The sequence below is a fragment of the Dipodomys merriami genome, unplaced genomic scaffold, assembly GCF_024711535.1.
Source record: "Dipodomys merriami isolate MVZ:Mamm:240054 unplaced genomic scaffold, mDipMer1.0.p SCAF_2, whole genome shotgun sequence".
In the NCBI taxonomy this organism is placed as follows: Eukaryota; Metazoa; Chordata; class Mammalia; order Rodentia; family Heteromyidae; genus Dipodomys; species Dipodomys merriami.
Genome location: NW_027203381.1, coordinates 117,626,371 through 117,640,123, shown reverse-complemented (window position 1 = coordinate 117,640,123; position 13,753 = coordinate 117,626,371). Strand labels below are relative to the sequence as shown.

Below are 13,753 nucleotides of genomic sequence, written 5' to 3'. Positions count from 1 at the left end.
CCTGTAATAACATTAATTATCTTTTCTAGCTACCCAAATTAGGTCAGGTAATAGCCTTGACTACAGAACTTGGGTTTCCAGGAGGGTTCGCTCAGTTCTGTGATGAAGGATTCCCACCAGACCTGGAGGAAAAGCAAGTGATGTAGGGAACACAGGTGTGGCACATGGGATGAGCAGCCTGGAAGCCCACAGAGATAGATGAACTGAACTTGAGTCATTTCTAATCACCCCAAACATGCCTTGGATGGACAGAGGGAGGACCCAGGGGAAGGTGAGGCATACACAGGGAAGAATCCGCAGTCCCGTAGCAGAGCATGCCTCTTGGGTTCCCATCAAAACTTCAATCCTGAGACCAGTTTACCTCTGCTTGATCTTACTTTACAGAGAAGCTCTGAAGTGGGAGTGTGAACATGCCCCTCCCTGTTATCCAACCATACATCCTACTGTGATGGGTGCCAGGAAGGATCAAATGGACAAAACAAGATGGAGGAGACCGAGTCCTCAATGGATCACATCAGACTATCATCATCACCACAGAGGGGCACCAAGTGTCACCTGAGCAGACTGGAGATACCTGGAGCACGGCGGGAGTGGGGTGGGTCCGGGGTGTACATGTAGCAAAATGATGAAGTTGTTAGGTTGTAAAATCGGGCAGCTACCGCTGCCTCACCAGGGGCCATGTGCACTTTTAGAAAGGGCCAAGGGTGAGGGTTTTGCCCCCAGAACTAGCCCCAGGGGTGTGGGGGTCAGTGGACCATGAAAGCAGCTTTGGTTTATGAGCACCATGAAGATTCCCATGAATGGGATTTTTTTCCCCGGACATACTTGTTGCCCTAGCTGCTACCAGGCTGCTGGAGGCTGGAGACAGCTTTAGCTGTCAGATGCAGGAGCTACCTGGCCCAAAGTCTTGCTCTGGCTCTTCCGTATCTGGTCAGTCAACTAGAGGAGGGCATTGAAACCTAAAGCAAGACACTCCCATAGGTTTCAGAGATTGACTGACCCAGGAGATGAGGTGGAGGTCCAGTTCCCCTCCTTCCCCTCCCTTGCAGATATCATATCCCTTGGAAATAGCCCTAATAAACACCCAGCCTACTAAATGCCTCCTCAGCACTGGCTTCCTGCAGGTCTCCGTCTTTTGTAAAGCAGTGGACTTCCACCCAACCCTGTCACACGGGTGTCTTGTGTGGACTAGGACGGAGAATGGGAATCTTGCTAATCTGGAATTCAGAAGTGGACTCTATGGACCTCTAGAGAGGAAAGCAGGAGAGCAGTGGAAAATCAGGAGTTGTGGGCAAGAAAAACACCTCTACTGTAAGCAAATGAGGCCTCCTCCCACCACTCAGGAAGCTTCAGCTCTGTCTAACACAGAGCCTCTTTGCTAAGCGTGTCAGTAACACACAAGGAATCTTGGCATTCTAAGAAATGAGCAGCCACAGAAAGAGCATCTCACCATTTCAATTTGCTTACTTTGTCCTTGACTGTTTCTTTTGTGCACACATCAGTTAATTAGAATTCCTTCTCCTCAGAGGTGCAAGAAGACTAATAGGTATCCTTTATGTAATTATTTATCATTATTACCACTGGGAGTCTTTTGAAACATATTTGAAGCTCTGTGATTTTTTTTTTCTAAATTGCACTTCGATGAACTCCTGAGGAGTGTGATTGAAGAGGATATACGCTCACTATACAGTGAGGGAATAAAGCATCATTCTAAGAAAAAACAACACAAGAGTCTTTAGATAGCACTTATTTATCAGGTCATGGACTCAAACTAGGTAGAAAGGCAGGTAGGTAGGTAGGTAGGTAGGTAAGTAGGTATGTAGGTAGGTAGGTGGCAGACAGACAGACAGACAGATAGAACACAGCTATGGGCTTCTAATTTAGCTAGAATAGTGAATGTAGTTCCAAAGTTAGGGATATGTATAGGAATGAAAGCAGATTGGAGCAAAGGGGTGCTAACACCTAAGTAATTTGTAATACAAGTATTCGAGGCCAGTCCTGGAACATCTGGCATAGTATGGAGGTCAACACCATCTGAAACTTCCTTCTCAGCAAAAATCCTTTTTAATACTGGAAGTGGTTCTTTTATGCTTTTCCAAATTTATAAACAGGATCAGAAAAGGAAATACAATAGCTATAGGAGGCCGTTCCATAAATAAAAAACATGATGCAACGCAGAACCCCTTAGAGCTGAACTGCAGAAAAGACTGTAGAACAGGGTAATTTTTAAACTGCCTGAAGCTCTTTACGGTGTCCTTTCAGCCTGAATCACTTCCTAAAACATATGTATGCCTATCGCTGCACTTTGGGGATGTTGGATCTTTGTACTGTTTTATTTTTTTGTTTTTCTGTTTTTTTTTCCTTATGGGGGAAATGTTGGGGAAAGGGGAATAGAAGAACTGATTTCCAGCCTAAATAAAGTCTTTCTCTTTTACTAGCACATGCTAATTGGATTAACTGCACAGAATGTAATTCAATCAGTGTGATCCCTTTATTACTCTGGCTGCTCCCCGCTTTCCAGTATAAGTTCTTAAGTCTACAACAAGCACTGCTCCAGGGAGCAGAACCCCACACACACACACACTAGTTCTATCTGGTGCCAGCTTGTTCAGGGCAAGGCAGGACCACAAGTGGGCTGGGGAGATGGATTGGACTATAAATTACCACAAACAATGGTGAAGAAAAAGGAGTGTCCAAAACAAATGACATCCCTTCCAGAGAACCCAGTTTGTCCATTTCCCTAGCTAACAAGGCTCCCTTAAGGTTTAATACATAGATGGGTCTCGTCTATATAAAAGAATCAATCAATCCTAAAATCCACTGTCTATGTGAGAGTTGGAGCCCTGGCCTACCTAGAAAAGTCTTTGAACTGCCTTCTTCACTTCACCTGAAATCATGAAATAGTTACACAAGCCAGAGTCCAGACATACTGAACACATTGTATAGGAGTCTGAGGGCACAGAGGGGCGGCGTTTGCGGGCCTGAAGCACAGCTTGTGTGCTTTTCAGGCATTTGCTCTAAATTCCTCTTGGTTACACCTATGCAGATTACTGAACTCCACTGGGACACATGAGCTTCGTAAAGCCAATTGCTCTTTGTCTCTGGTGTGAAGCAGAGCTCTTGCCCACCTGCTCCTGTGGCCTGTCTTGTCCTATGCAGGCCCCTACAATTCTCTTGAGGAGCAGTAACCCATACTGCCCAGGCAGCTGTTTCAAGTGAGGGAATTTTCCAAGTGCTTGAAAAACACAAATGCACGACTGTCATCTCCTGACTTTCCATGAAGACGCAGCTCCATGATTGTCATTTCCTGACTTTCCACAATCCACAAGAGCCACGGCTCAAATAGAACGCTACTTAGACAACCAGTGCATGCAAGCTGCTCTTCAAATATGCTAGGGTTATTTCCACCCAAATCCTGCACCTTTTCCCCATCCCCTCGGGAGTCCTTCCCTCCAGTTGTTTACATTCTCTACCACAATTTCCAGATCTAGCAGAGCCTACGGAGCATAAATATCACACATTAGACACGCGAATGTCTTCTGTGTATAGGATCTGAGGCTCAGAAGCCAGAGAAACCCCTCAGGAAAAATCTGTCCCAAATACAAGCTCTCAGGGCTGGGAACGTAGCCTAGTGGTAGAGTGCTTGCCTAGCATGAACAAAGCCCTGGGTTGGATTCCTCAGCACCACATAAACAGAAAAAGGCAGAAGTGGGGCTGTGGCTCAAGTGCTAGAGTGCTAGCCTTAAGCAAAAAGCAGCTCGGGGACAGTGCTCAGGTCCTGAGTTCAAACCCCAGAACTGACAACACACACACACCCACACACACACACACACGCTCTCAGGCTTGGGGGTTCAGGGGGATGTGTGCAATTGAACCTGCAAATGAAGATACCTGGCTCTTGGAAGCAAAGCAGATCATGGAGGTGGGGGGGGGGTGTCTCTGTGTCCTTAGAACGTAGAGACTGTAAGCTCAGTAAAGGAACTCAGTGAGGAGAGTTCTAGATCATCTCTTCCTCTAAGGCAGGGCTTCCTCGGAGGTCCAGTCTGCGCTTTGTGAAAGGAGGGCCACTTTACACACAGAGCCACTGGTGGGAGACAGACGCGGTGATAAAACCACTGGCACTTGTTGCTCTCACCGTCGCCTCCCCAAACCACCGTTCCTCCTGGGAGGAAGGTGGCCTGAGAGGTGTGCACAGGCGCACGCGCGTTGTGAGAAGCCTGGGAATGAACTATTGCTTGGATGACCGGAAGAGAACGCGGGGGCGCGGGGGCGCCCTGGATAAGCAAGCGCGTTGGGGTCCAGGGCGGGAGCAGGCGGATATCCAGAGGCCTTGCTCAGACCCGCCCCCCCTCCCCGCAAAGCCCACGCCCTTGGCCTCCAGTGGCCGCCCCGTGGGGGCCCACACACCAGGTCCCCCGTGGCGGTGGACAGGACAGTCAGAAGAAGAGGCGGTGGGGGGGTCAAAGGCCCCAGCGGGTTCACTGCGCTCCAGCCCTCGAACTCAGGGCCCGGGCCTTCCTGCTCCCCACCGCACAGCCACGTGAAGGCCAGCCGCCACCCCTGAACCCTCGGAAGCCCCGGGCAGGGGAAGCCCCCCTGCCCGGCCCAGCGTGTCCCCACCCACTGCGGGGGAGGGGGGAGGAGGGAGAGGAGGAGGGCGGCCCCGTCTTCGCCCCGCCCCACCCCTCCCTCCCTCCGCTCTCCGCCCCCTGCACCGCCCCGGTCCTCCAGCGCGCGGCGCTGCGCACGCGCTTATCCCCGTGGGCGCTCGCTCGCTCGGTGCGCGCCGACCGCGGCTCAGCCCGGCGCCCGGAATTCGGTAGCGTTCCTCGGATCTGCGGATTTCATGACGTCTCCCTGCGTGGTCCCTCGCTGGGCTCCTCACCCGGGATCCTCGCCGCTTCCCCGCCGGCCGCTCGCGCCCCCCGCCCGCCCCGGCTCCCACCCGGGGCCGCCCACCGCGCCGCGCCCCGGGCGCACACCCCGCCGCCCCTCCTCCGGCCCCCGGGCCCCCGCGGGCGGCCGCACCTGGCGGGGAGGTGGGCGCGCGGAGGCGGGGGGCGCGCGGACCCCCTCCCTCGGGCGCCAGATGGGGTCCCCCACCGCCCCCCGAAGCCCACGTGCGATCTGACCGTCCGCCGCCGGCTGGGCGTCCTACCTCCCGCTCTTCTTCTCTTCGGGGTGCAGCGGAGGTGACCATGGAGTGAACCCACCCGGCCCGCCCGCCGCCAGGTAAGCGGGCGCCGGCCGCCCCCCACCCCGCGCTCTCGGCCGCCCCCCCCGGCCCGGCCCGCGTGGGTCCGCGCGCCCCCCACCCCGTGCCCAGTGCGCCCCGAGGCCCCGAGACGCGGGTTACATAACCGAGAGGAAACTGTTCCGTGGGGTTTCCCGGGAACAACCGAAAACTCGCGGGGGAGCCGGGGGAGGGGGCGCCCCGGCGCGAGGAGGGGGTCCCCCCCGCAGCGGGCAGGGGGTGACCCGGCGCCCCGGGGCGCGCGGAGGCCGCCCGCCATCGCAGACACCGGCATGGGGGGGCCCGCGTGCGGTCGGCCAGGGCCGGACCCGGCCCACGATGGGCGGCCGCGGGGCGGGGCGGAGGGGAGGGAGAGGGAGGGCCGCGGGGACCGAGGCCGGGAGGAAGGGACGCTCCCCCCTCGGGTCCCTGGCCCGAGAGACGGGACTGAGCGCGGTGCCTCGGAGCCTCTCCCTTAGAGGGAATCGGGGATTTTAGCTGTTGGGAAGTGGGGTGGGGGTGTAGAATCCCGGGGTGCCCGGGGAGCCGGATGAGTGCGCTGACTTCGCCCTCGCTTGGGGAATGCTTCATCGGCGCCAAGGCCGCCAGCCGGGCTTCGTGCTCAGCCGGGATGCCCCAGCTCTTGGAGACCTGTGGAGCCACAGGTTTGTCTCCTGCACCAGCCCGGTGTGGAGAGGGCGACTGGGGGGGACGTCTTTCCACACAGCCCCCCCCACACACACACACACGTGGGCTGAGGTTAGTGGAGACACAAAACAACCAGAACCTTCGGAAGCATTCCGCCTCCGGCCCCTCCTCCCGGGGAGAGGCGAGGCTCCCCGGGCGCGGGGAGCTGGAGATGCCGGGGGGGGGGGGGGGTTCCCACCTCCCATGGCTGGATCTAAAAATCTCACCGAGATCTGGGATCCCCACAGGTATGGGGTGGGGGGGAAGCCGGTCACACCCCCGCCAGCCTGGAGAGGGGGTGGGGGAGCCCCCCCCCAAGGTGGAGAAGGGGAGATGGGCCCCAACCGCTCAGAAAGGAAAGGGGGGCGGCTGGCCGCTGCGGAAGAAAAACCCCACCGAAGAGCTCCCGGTCTCCATGGCGACCGGGGTGAGGAAGGGAGCCCGCACTCTCAAGGCCGGGAAACAGGGGCCAAACTTTCGTGGCTCCCGGCAGAGAGACAGACAGACAAGACAGACAGACTCTGCGTCTGTCCCGGGCGTCCCGCGCGGGGCCGGGAGAGGGCTCCGGGGCCTGCGCTTCGTTCAGCACCAAGGCCAGCGCCCAGGCGCCTGGGGCGGGGGGGGGGGGGGGGGGCGGGGCGGGGAGGAACAGCAGCTTTTTTGTGCATCAAAGTCACTGTGCAAAAACCAAGAGCTGCAAAACAGTAAACTATCCCAGCTGGACCAAGATCGGAGAAGAGATCCCAGCGCCCAGGGAGAGAAAGGGCGGACTTAACACACACACAATAAGTGATGTCTACTTTCAAACAGTCTTGGACTCTGACTCATAAAAGCACCTCTTCATTCCTCTTTTTCCCACGCCTGTGACTTGGTGTGCCGCGTAGATGGCAGGAAGGCGCTACGGTATGGTTCCTATTAGAGCAACCAACCAACCAAGTCCTGCCTAAGGGTCCCCAGATCCAAGAGGGCGGAGAAACGGTTCACTCTTAGTCCAGACTTGCCAGGATGCTGGGCAGAGCTGGCCAGCTTGCCAGAGAAGGAGAGTGTCTTAGAGAGATGAGATCCGGTGGTGAGATCAAGCCAGCGACTGAGCAAACTGGCTGTGCTGCCAGGATTGCAGACAGAGGAAAGTGAGAAGAGTCCTTCCTCTTCCTAGAGGAAGAAACTGCAGCAAGGAGAGCTTGTGGTCACTCAAGCTCATTTGGCCCCCGGGGAAAGGCAGGTAAGTCGAGCCATCGTGCCTTACCTTGTCAGAAGCTGGTCTGCCTTGCGCTCATCTCTGGAGACAGGTGAAGAAGGAGCAATCCAGTTTTAAGGAGCAAGCCCTTATAAGTGGCATCTGGGTGCTAACGGGGTGCAGGTCGAATGGCAAAGCTCAGAGCAGCTCGGCAGCTGCCAGCCGCTGCTGCCCTGGCTTCTCGCCTGCCCGGGCTGCGTTTCTTTTCTTTTGAGGATGTGCTTGCGTGTGAGATTGGTTGGGTTGGTTCTGGTTTGTTTTTCTGGTCACTCCCTCGCTGGGCTTGCCAGCTGTGAGCAAGTTGTTGTTTTCTAATGATAATGCAGGCAGAGGGCTGAGATGTGGTGAAAGCCATGTGTATCCATACTTTCTAGTTAGTCTTTGTCATTCTCTAGCCAGTGAGCGGCTGAGTGATCTACTGAGGACATGGGCCAGGGATTATAGGGGGTACTTCTTGAATTGTAGTTCCTGGTGGGTTTTGACAAGTTTAGCCATGACTTAATTGATAAGCACAGTGGTTTAAAGGAGAGAGAAGCAATGCATGGGGCATTGTTAGAGCTAAAGAAAGCAGCTGCTCCCTGCTCCTTCCATCCAATGTGACCAGAAGGGAAAGAGGGATTCCTTACAAAGACAGCCACACAAAGAATGGAGATAGTTAGATGCAGAAAGCAATGCATCTGTGAATTGTATAAAGTTCAGTTTCTCTCAATTTTTAAAGGATGGGGAATGCAGATACATGGAGTATTAGAAATTACTCAGTCTTTAGTTCTGGCGATTTCCATGTTTGTGTAAATATACTAACATAGGAAATGTCTGAGTCAATCTTTAGTTCTGGTAAGTTCCATTTTCACAGATTCAGTAATAATTTACTAAACCATGACTTGCTTATTTTCTGCATGGCTAACTGTGGAACAAAGTATCCTCGAGTCCTTGTTTGCATTTTCCAAAATAATTGGCCCAACCCTTAAACTAAGATATGTTAAGAAGAGCAACTCTAGTTAAAAAAAAAAAAAAAAAAGGAAAAATCCTCTCTCACGCATTTGGTTTCATGTTGCATTTTAAGAAATCATTTTGCTTTCTCACCTTGGTATTTCTGAAACATGGGTAAGCAGTGTGTGCCTTTGTGCCACCCAAATGCTCATTTAGTTTATCCAGTCTACATAGATTGTTTCCTTCAAGATCTGAAGATAGTTTAATTGCTCATTTTCATCCTACCTTTTCAAAAACCATCTCTACTTTGTAGGATTAAAAATATGAAACTAGCTGTTCAAAATGCAATAGAAACACTCATGGGAGATGAAAAGTCATTGACTATACTCCTCTAGAATCCTCACCTCATCCAGTGAGTTTCCCAACTAGAAAGCTGCAGCTGTGGAGGCCTCTGGGTTCACGGGACGGGCACTGTATGGGAAGGCATGAGACCTCTCCTTGCACCGACTCTTTAACCAAACATCACCTAAGGAACAGGCAGATGCACAAGGGAAATGGGCCAGAGAGAGGCAGAGTAAAGGGAAGGAAGGGAAGGAGCTAGAGAAAAGACAGAAACTCATTCTCATCAACTTTAAAGGGAGACACTTTGCAAATCACACACGTCAACTCATCAGAACTCAATAGAATTGAAGTGTTTCAATTTAATGCATTTGTGTGTATAATGTAAATGAAATGACATCTGCTGTCTCTTTACTTTTTGCAAATTGTTATGTAAGGACCTAAAGAGAATTGATTCACTCCATAGTTTCATAAAATTATTAAACTGGGTAATAGTAGTAAAAGGAGAATTGGCCATTAAGTTGAAAACCAATCATCAGAACATTTTTGTTTTTATTGGGAGCTCTTTTGTAAGGGTTTGGGGATAAGGCAGAATGGCAGACAGTAATTTGGGATAAAAATGTATTTTAATTGTATTTTGAATAGTGGTTAAATAATTATTTCTATAAGTAATTAAGATTTCATACCAAGGAAAGCTCATCATGATTATAGCTAATGCTCTACTAGTCCTGAATTTCCTCCAACAAGGTACAGGAATTCACATATACTTGATGTCAGTTAATACCATTAATAGCAAAATCCACTGCCTCTAATAAAGGACAGTATCATCTCCAAGAGATAGACTTTGATCTTGACCTAACAGTAACTCCAGTCAATTGTAAATGTTCGTTTATTTATTACTGTGCTCGATAGGTGCTTTTACAAATCACCAGGGAATGATTGTGCTCAGTGCACAATGTTCAAACAGCCTTTCAAATCACGGTTTTGTCCAGTAACAGCGCCAGCGAACCTTCTAATTTGCAATAGATGAAGTCAGCCCTGAACTTTAGCCACACAGTTCTTTAAGTCATGTCTGTAGAGATGTATCATAGGTCCTTAAGTCACCTTTAAGACCCCTTTGTCTTGTTGCTGATGTTTCAGGTCTCCTCTGCAAGACTGCTTAGAGCCGGGACCCCACGGTTCCCATGGTTCTTGGAGTGAGCAGATTTGGCCAACCTTCACAATCAGGCTACTTCCTGGTCACAGAGATGTGGGCTCTGACATAGAGCCTTCACATTGAGAAGCACAGGGCCCGTGTGGGTAAGGAAGATGCATGTTCTTGCCAAGAACTGTTACACAAGGCAATCTGAGAGTAGCACACATGACGTGAGGGGAGGAAATGCATCAACGAAGCTTAAATTCTGATTCTGAGGTAGTTTCTTCTTGAAACTTCTAGACATTTCTTTTTCCTACCCAGGATGAAAACTGCGTTTTCCAATGGTGCTCTGCTCCAGCAAGGATCTTTAGGAAGGCAGCAATGTGGCTGGCAGGCGCTGTTGCTCTGAGATTAAGAACCCAGCTCTGGCTGGGCACCGGTGGCTCCCGCCTATCATCCTAGCTACTCAGGAGGCTGAGATCTGAGGATGGAAGCCAGCCTAGCCTGGGCAGGGAAGTCCATGAGATTCTTATCTCCAATTAACCAGCAGAAAACCAGAAGTGGCACTGTGGCTCAAGTGGGTAGAGTGCTCGCCTTGAGCTGTAGAACTCAGGGATAGTGCCCAGGCTCAGAGTTCAAGCCCCATGACCGACAACAAAAATTTTAAGGATAGGACTCAGCTCTGGAGTCTCTCTATGTGCATCTACACCAAGGCTTCACCACATCAGACTTCTGTTGTTGTTGTCATTGTTTGTTATTACTGAGCTTGATACAGTACAGCCATCATCAGAATGGCTTGTAAGACTCCTTAAAGCTACATACTTTGGCTGGCCAGCTGAGACTCTTCCTCTTAACTCAAGGAATCAGGCTGAAAGACCAGTCTTATCTGGAACATTCCAGAATTAAGGAGGAAAGAAGAATGTCAGATAAACAGTAGTCCTTAAACTACCTGCTGAGCTATGGTACAAGTTACCCATTCCATTGGCCAAATCAAGGCCCAGGCCACCTTTCCACCAGCTCTTGAGGGCACAGAGAAGTGCCTTTCTTCCACAGCGAAGCATTGCAAGTCACTGCAATGGAGGGAGTTGTAGAATCTTCTCACAGAGTAGAAAATAACTGAGGACAATTTTAATCCAGTTTACTAATTGTGACTTTGATCTACTCTCTGCAATGATTTCCCAATCTTTAAGACCAAATAATCCTACAGACATCTACTCGGGAGATGATATTATGAGGATTCATTGTGATAATGGAAGATTCTTAACACAGTGCCAGGCACTTCATAGATGGTAGGTGCTAGTGTTCGTTTGTTTCATGTCATGAAGTCCCCACTGAGGGCTGTGTGCTGTATTACCATAGTCCCTATCCCATGTTCCACGTTCTGTGGATTTGATTACCAGCAGTCTGAAAATATTAGTATCTGTCTTGACAGACAAAGCACATTAAGTCTCAACCTCTGTTATAATGCATTGTTATCATTGTCTTATTATCAGTTACTGTTGTTAATTTTATATTGTGCCCAACTTATAAATTAAACTTTACATGGGTATTTATGTATTGGGGGGAAATCATAGTATGTAAAGGGTTTGGTCAGGGGAGGGGCTGTCCCCAGCTACTGTGACAAAAGTCTGCTACATCCCAGCAGTGTAGCAAAGGAGATCTTTCTCATTCCCATAAATCTAACTGGCGGATGCTAGGCCAGAGTCCAGATGGACAGGCATTGTGTCACCCTTAACATGTGTCTTCAAAAACAGCCTGGGTATTGCTATCTAGGATGCAGAGAAGGGAAGAGGGGGGGAAGGGAGGAAATGAAGGGGAGAGAGAGGGAAGGAGGCAGTAGTTGATGATGCAGGACATAATCCAGACTGCAGGTGAGAGATATCATTTCTTCCTGCTTCTCCTGCCCTGTCTAACTACAAAAGTAGCTGGAGTCAGTAGGTTAGCTCCAGGCCTGGGAGGAGGGATACTGGTAGGGTAAACACACTGGAGTCTTTGGCATTTATATCCAATATAAGTTACCTAGTAACAGGAAAATACAGCAAGTGTGAGTCAAGAAGAGGAAAGGGCTGTGTAAGGGATTTACCCTAACAGTGAACAGACTCCTGGTGGGAAAAGTCTCCTCGAGTCGTTCTTCAGTAATGTATTTTAAAAACAAAACCAGATTCATTAGGATCTTTTGACTTTGGGAGTGGGTGTAGATGATGTTTCACAAAAGAGATGTGAATCCATATTATCTAACTTGTTTGCTGAACTGTTCGAGCAGACACAAAGATTTAGAGCCAACATCACAACCCATGGTGGGAGCAACTTCGTAATCCTGACACCTTACACCCACATCCTGTCTAAGGATGCAGAAGAATTAGACACTGTCTTCCCCCAATATCTGGTACTTGCTGTTGACTAGCAATTTGCATTTTGCTTTGTTTCACACCCATGTCTATAGGTTAGACACGTGTGATAGGTTGAGGTTGAATGCATCTAACCGCAGTCTATGTTCTTCTGAAAATAGACTCTGCAATTTAGAAGCTGTCTTGGTTCCCTCAAGGAACTCAGGTACCCCGGGAACCGAGGGACAGTCTGAATGCCCAATTTATAATCTAGAAAAGAGAAACGCTAGAGAGCACATCGAAAAAGTTATGAGAGAAAGAACTGGAAGATAGGGGTGCTTCCATCTTTCTCCCATCACTCCTGGTCCCCTGGCAGGTGTCACAGCTACAGTCCATTCATGCAGATACCACCCTCAAATAGTGGATATGACTAGCAGGTACCCATTCTTCTGTGGGCCAGAGAACTCTCAGCCACTGTAAATACCTTGCTGTTCCAAAATAAATAGTGTCTCATGGCAAAATTTCTGTTTAATGAAGAGTACCTTTGGAGAGGGTATTTAATTCTCTGCCCCTTTCTATAATTCTACCTTAAAAGCAACATGCCCTAACTCAGTCGAGTGCCTAAGAAAATGCTGAGATGGTAGATGAGCCCCACTGCACTCTTAAGAAACAGGTGAAGGAAGGTGGGTGTTTTCCAAGGTACGTGAGCTGAGTATCATGATCATTTTCAGGCATCTTGATGGCTGAAGACGAATGGAAATTAAAGTTCAGCTGCTAGGCTTTAAAACATAGAGCTGATACCTAGAAGCCAAAGCTATAATGTTTTATGTAAGAGAGGCTTTACTGTGACCAGAGCTGGGTGGAGGAGACACCGTCTGTCTCCCTGTTTGTGCAGCTCTGGGTTCTCCATGACTGGAAGGCCCAAAGCAACCAGGAACACTAAGAAGGGTGGTTAGGATGAAGGTATCTCCTGCTTTCATGTCTGCCCGCACAGAGCCCTGCACTGGGACAGTGACAACCTTGGGTTTCAGCCAATGTATCACACTGCACCTTGGTACTCTGCATTGCTCTGCTCCTATCGTATAACTCTGGGAACCATTGCCTCTCTATACCATAGACCCATGAGGTCAACCAGAGCTAGACCAGAACACGACGAACACATGATCAAGCCACAGGGTTACAGGACTCAGCACTCAGAAAAGGCTTACCCTGGCCAAGGGTTTTCAACACAGCTCTATAATTCAATCACAAGATAGGGCATGGAATTTCTCTTTGGCTCCTTCTTTACCTCCTCACAGTCCTATAAGAGTTGGACCCTGGAATACATCAGTGAAAGTATACTTCAGATCTAGAAGCTTCTCTTACACATACAACATGGAGTGGCTTGGTTATTTTTCTTCTTCATTAACAGAATACCCAAAAGTGGTCATTTGTAATGAGCAGAAATTTAAGGCGGCTCACAGTTCCCGGAGCTGGAAGCCCAGAGCAAGTCTTGCACGATCTTCATCCTGCATCATCCACAATCGAAGGCAAGAGAGCCAAGAGCAAGAGCAAAGGTGGGGGCCACAGTGGCCTTTATACCAACTCACAGTCAGGACACCAGATAGCCTAAGGCAACACCACAAATCCAATCCTGAGGGTGGGACTTTCAAGAGCTAACTAGCTTTCAGTAACTGGTCCTTGAGCTTGTGACCCAGACTTTGGGCGCCCCAGTCACGCTTGGTGCTAGCATTCTGTCATTCCTCCTCTCAGAGGCTTCCAGTTTCAACAGTGAGAGGAAGGATTGGATCCCGCCAATACCTCTTGATCCTTCACCCCCCCAGAGTACCCCCAAATACATATTCACCCTGGAATTTTTATCAGCC

The 13,753-nt window shown here is 50.1% G+C and overlaps 1 protein-coding gene and 1 long non-coding RNA gene across 4 annotated transcripts in view; one reads left to right on the top strand and one right to left on the bottom strand.

Annotated features, from left to right (window-relative positions):
- Positions 1 to 7,320, bottom strand: part of LOC138832534 (uncharacterized) — a 136,416-nt gene extending 129,096 nt beyond the window's left edge. The window contains exon 1 of the long non-coding RNA XR_011373579.1: positions 7,167 to 7,320. This is a non-coding gene — a long non-coding RNA (uncharacterized lncRNA). The remainder of the gene's footprint in view (positions 1 to 7,166) is intronic.
- Positions 5,034 to 13,753, top strand: part of Kcnj6 (potassium inwardly rectifying channel subfamily J member 6) — a 193,471-nt gene continuing 184,751 nt past the window's right edge. Inside the window, exon 1 of one of the 3 annotated variants that reach the window (XM_070030675.1) lies at positions 5,034 to 5,232. The gene's annotated coding sequence lies outside the window, so the exon portion shown is untranslated. Of the gene's footprint in view, positions 5,233 to 5,828; positions 5,899 to 6,868; positions 7,143 to 13,753 lie in introns of those variants that run through there. The other 2 variants (XM_070030677.1, XM_070030676.1) reach the window with 2 other exon arrangements.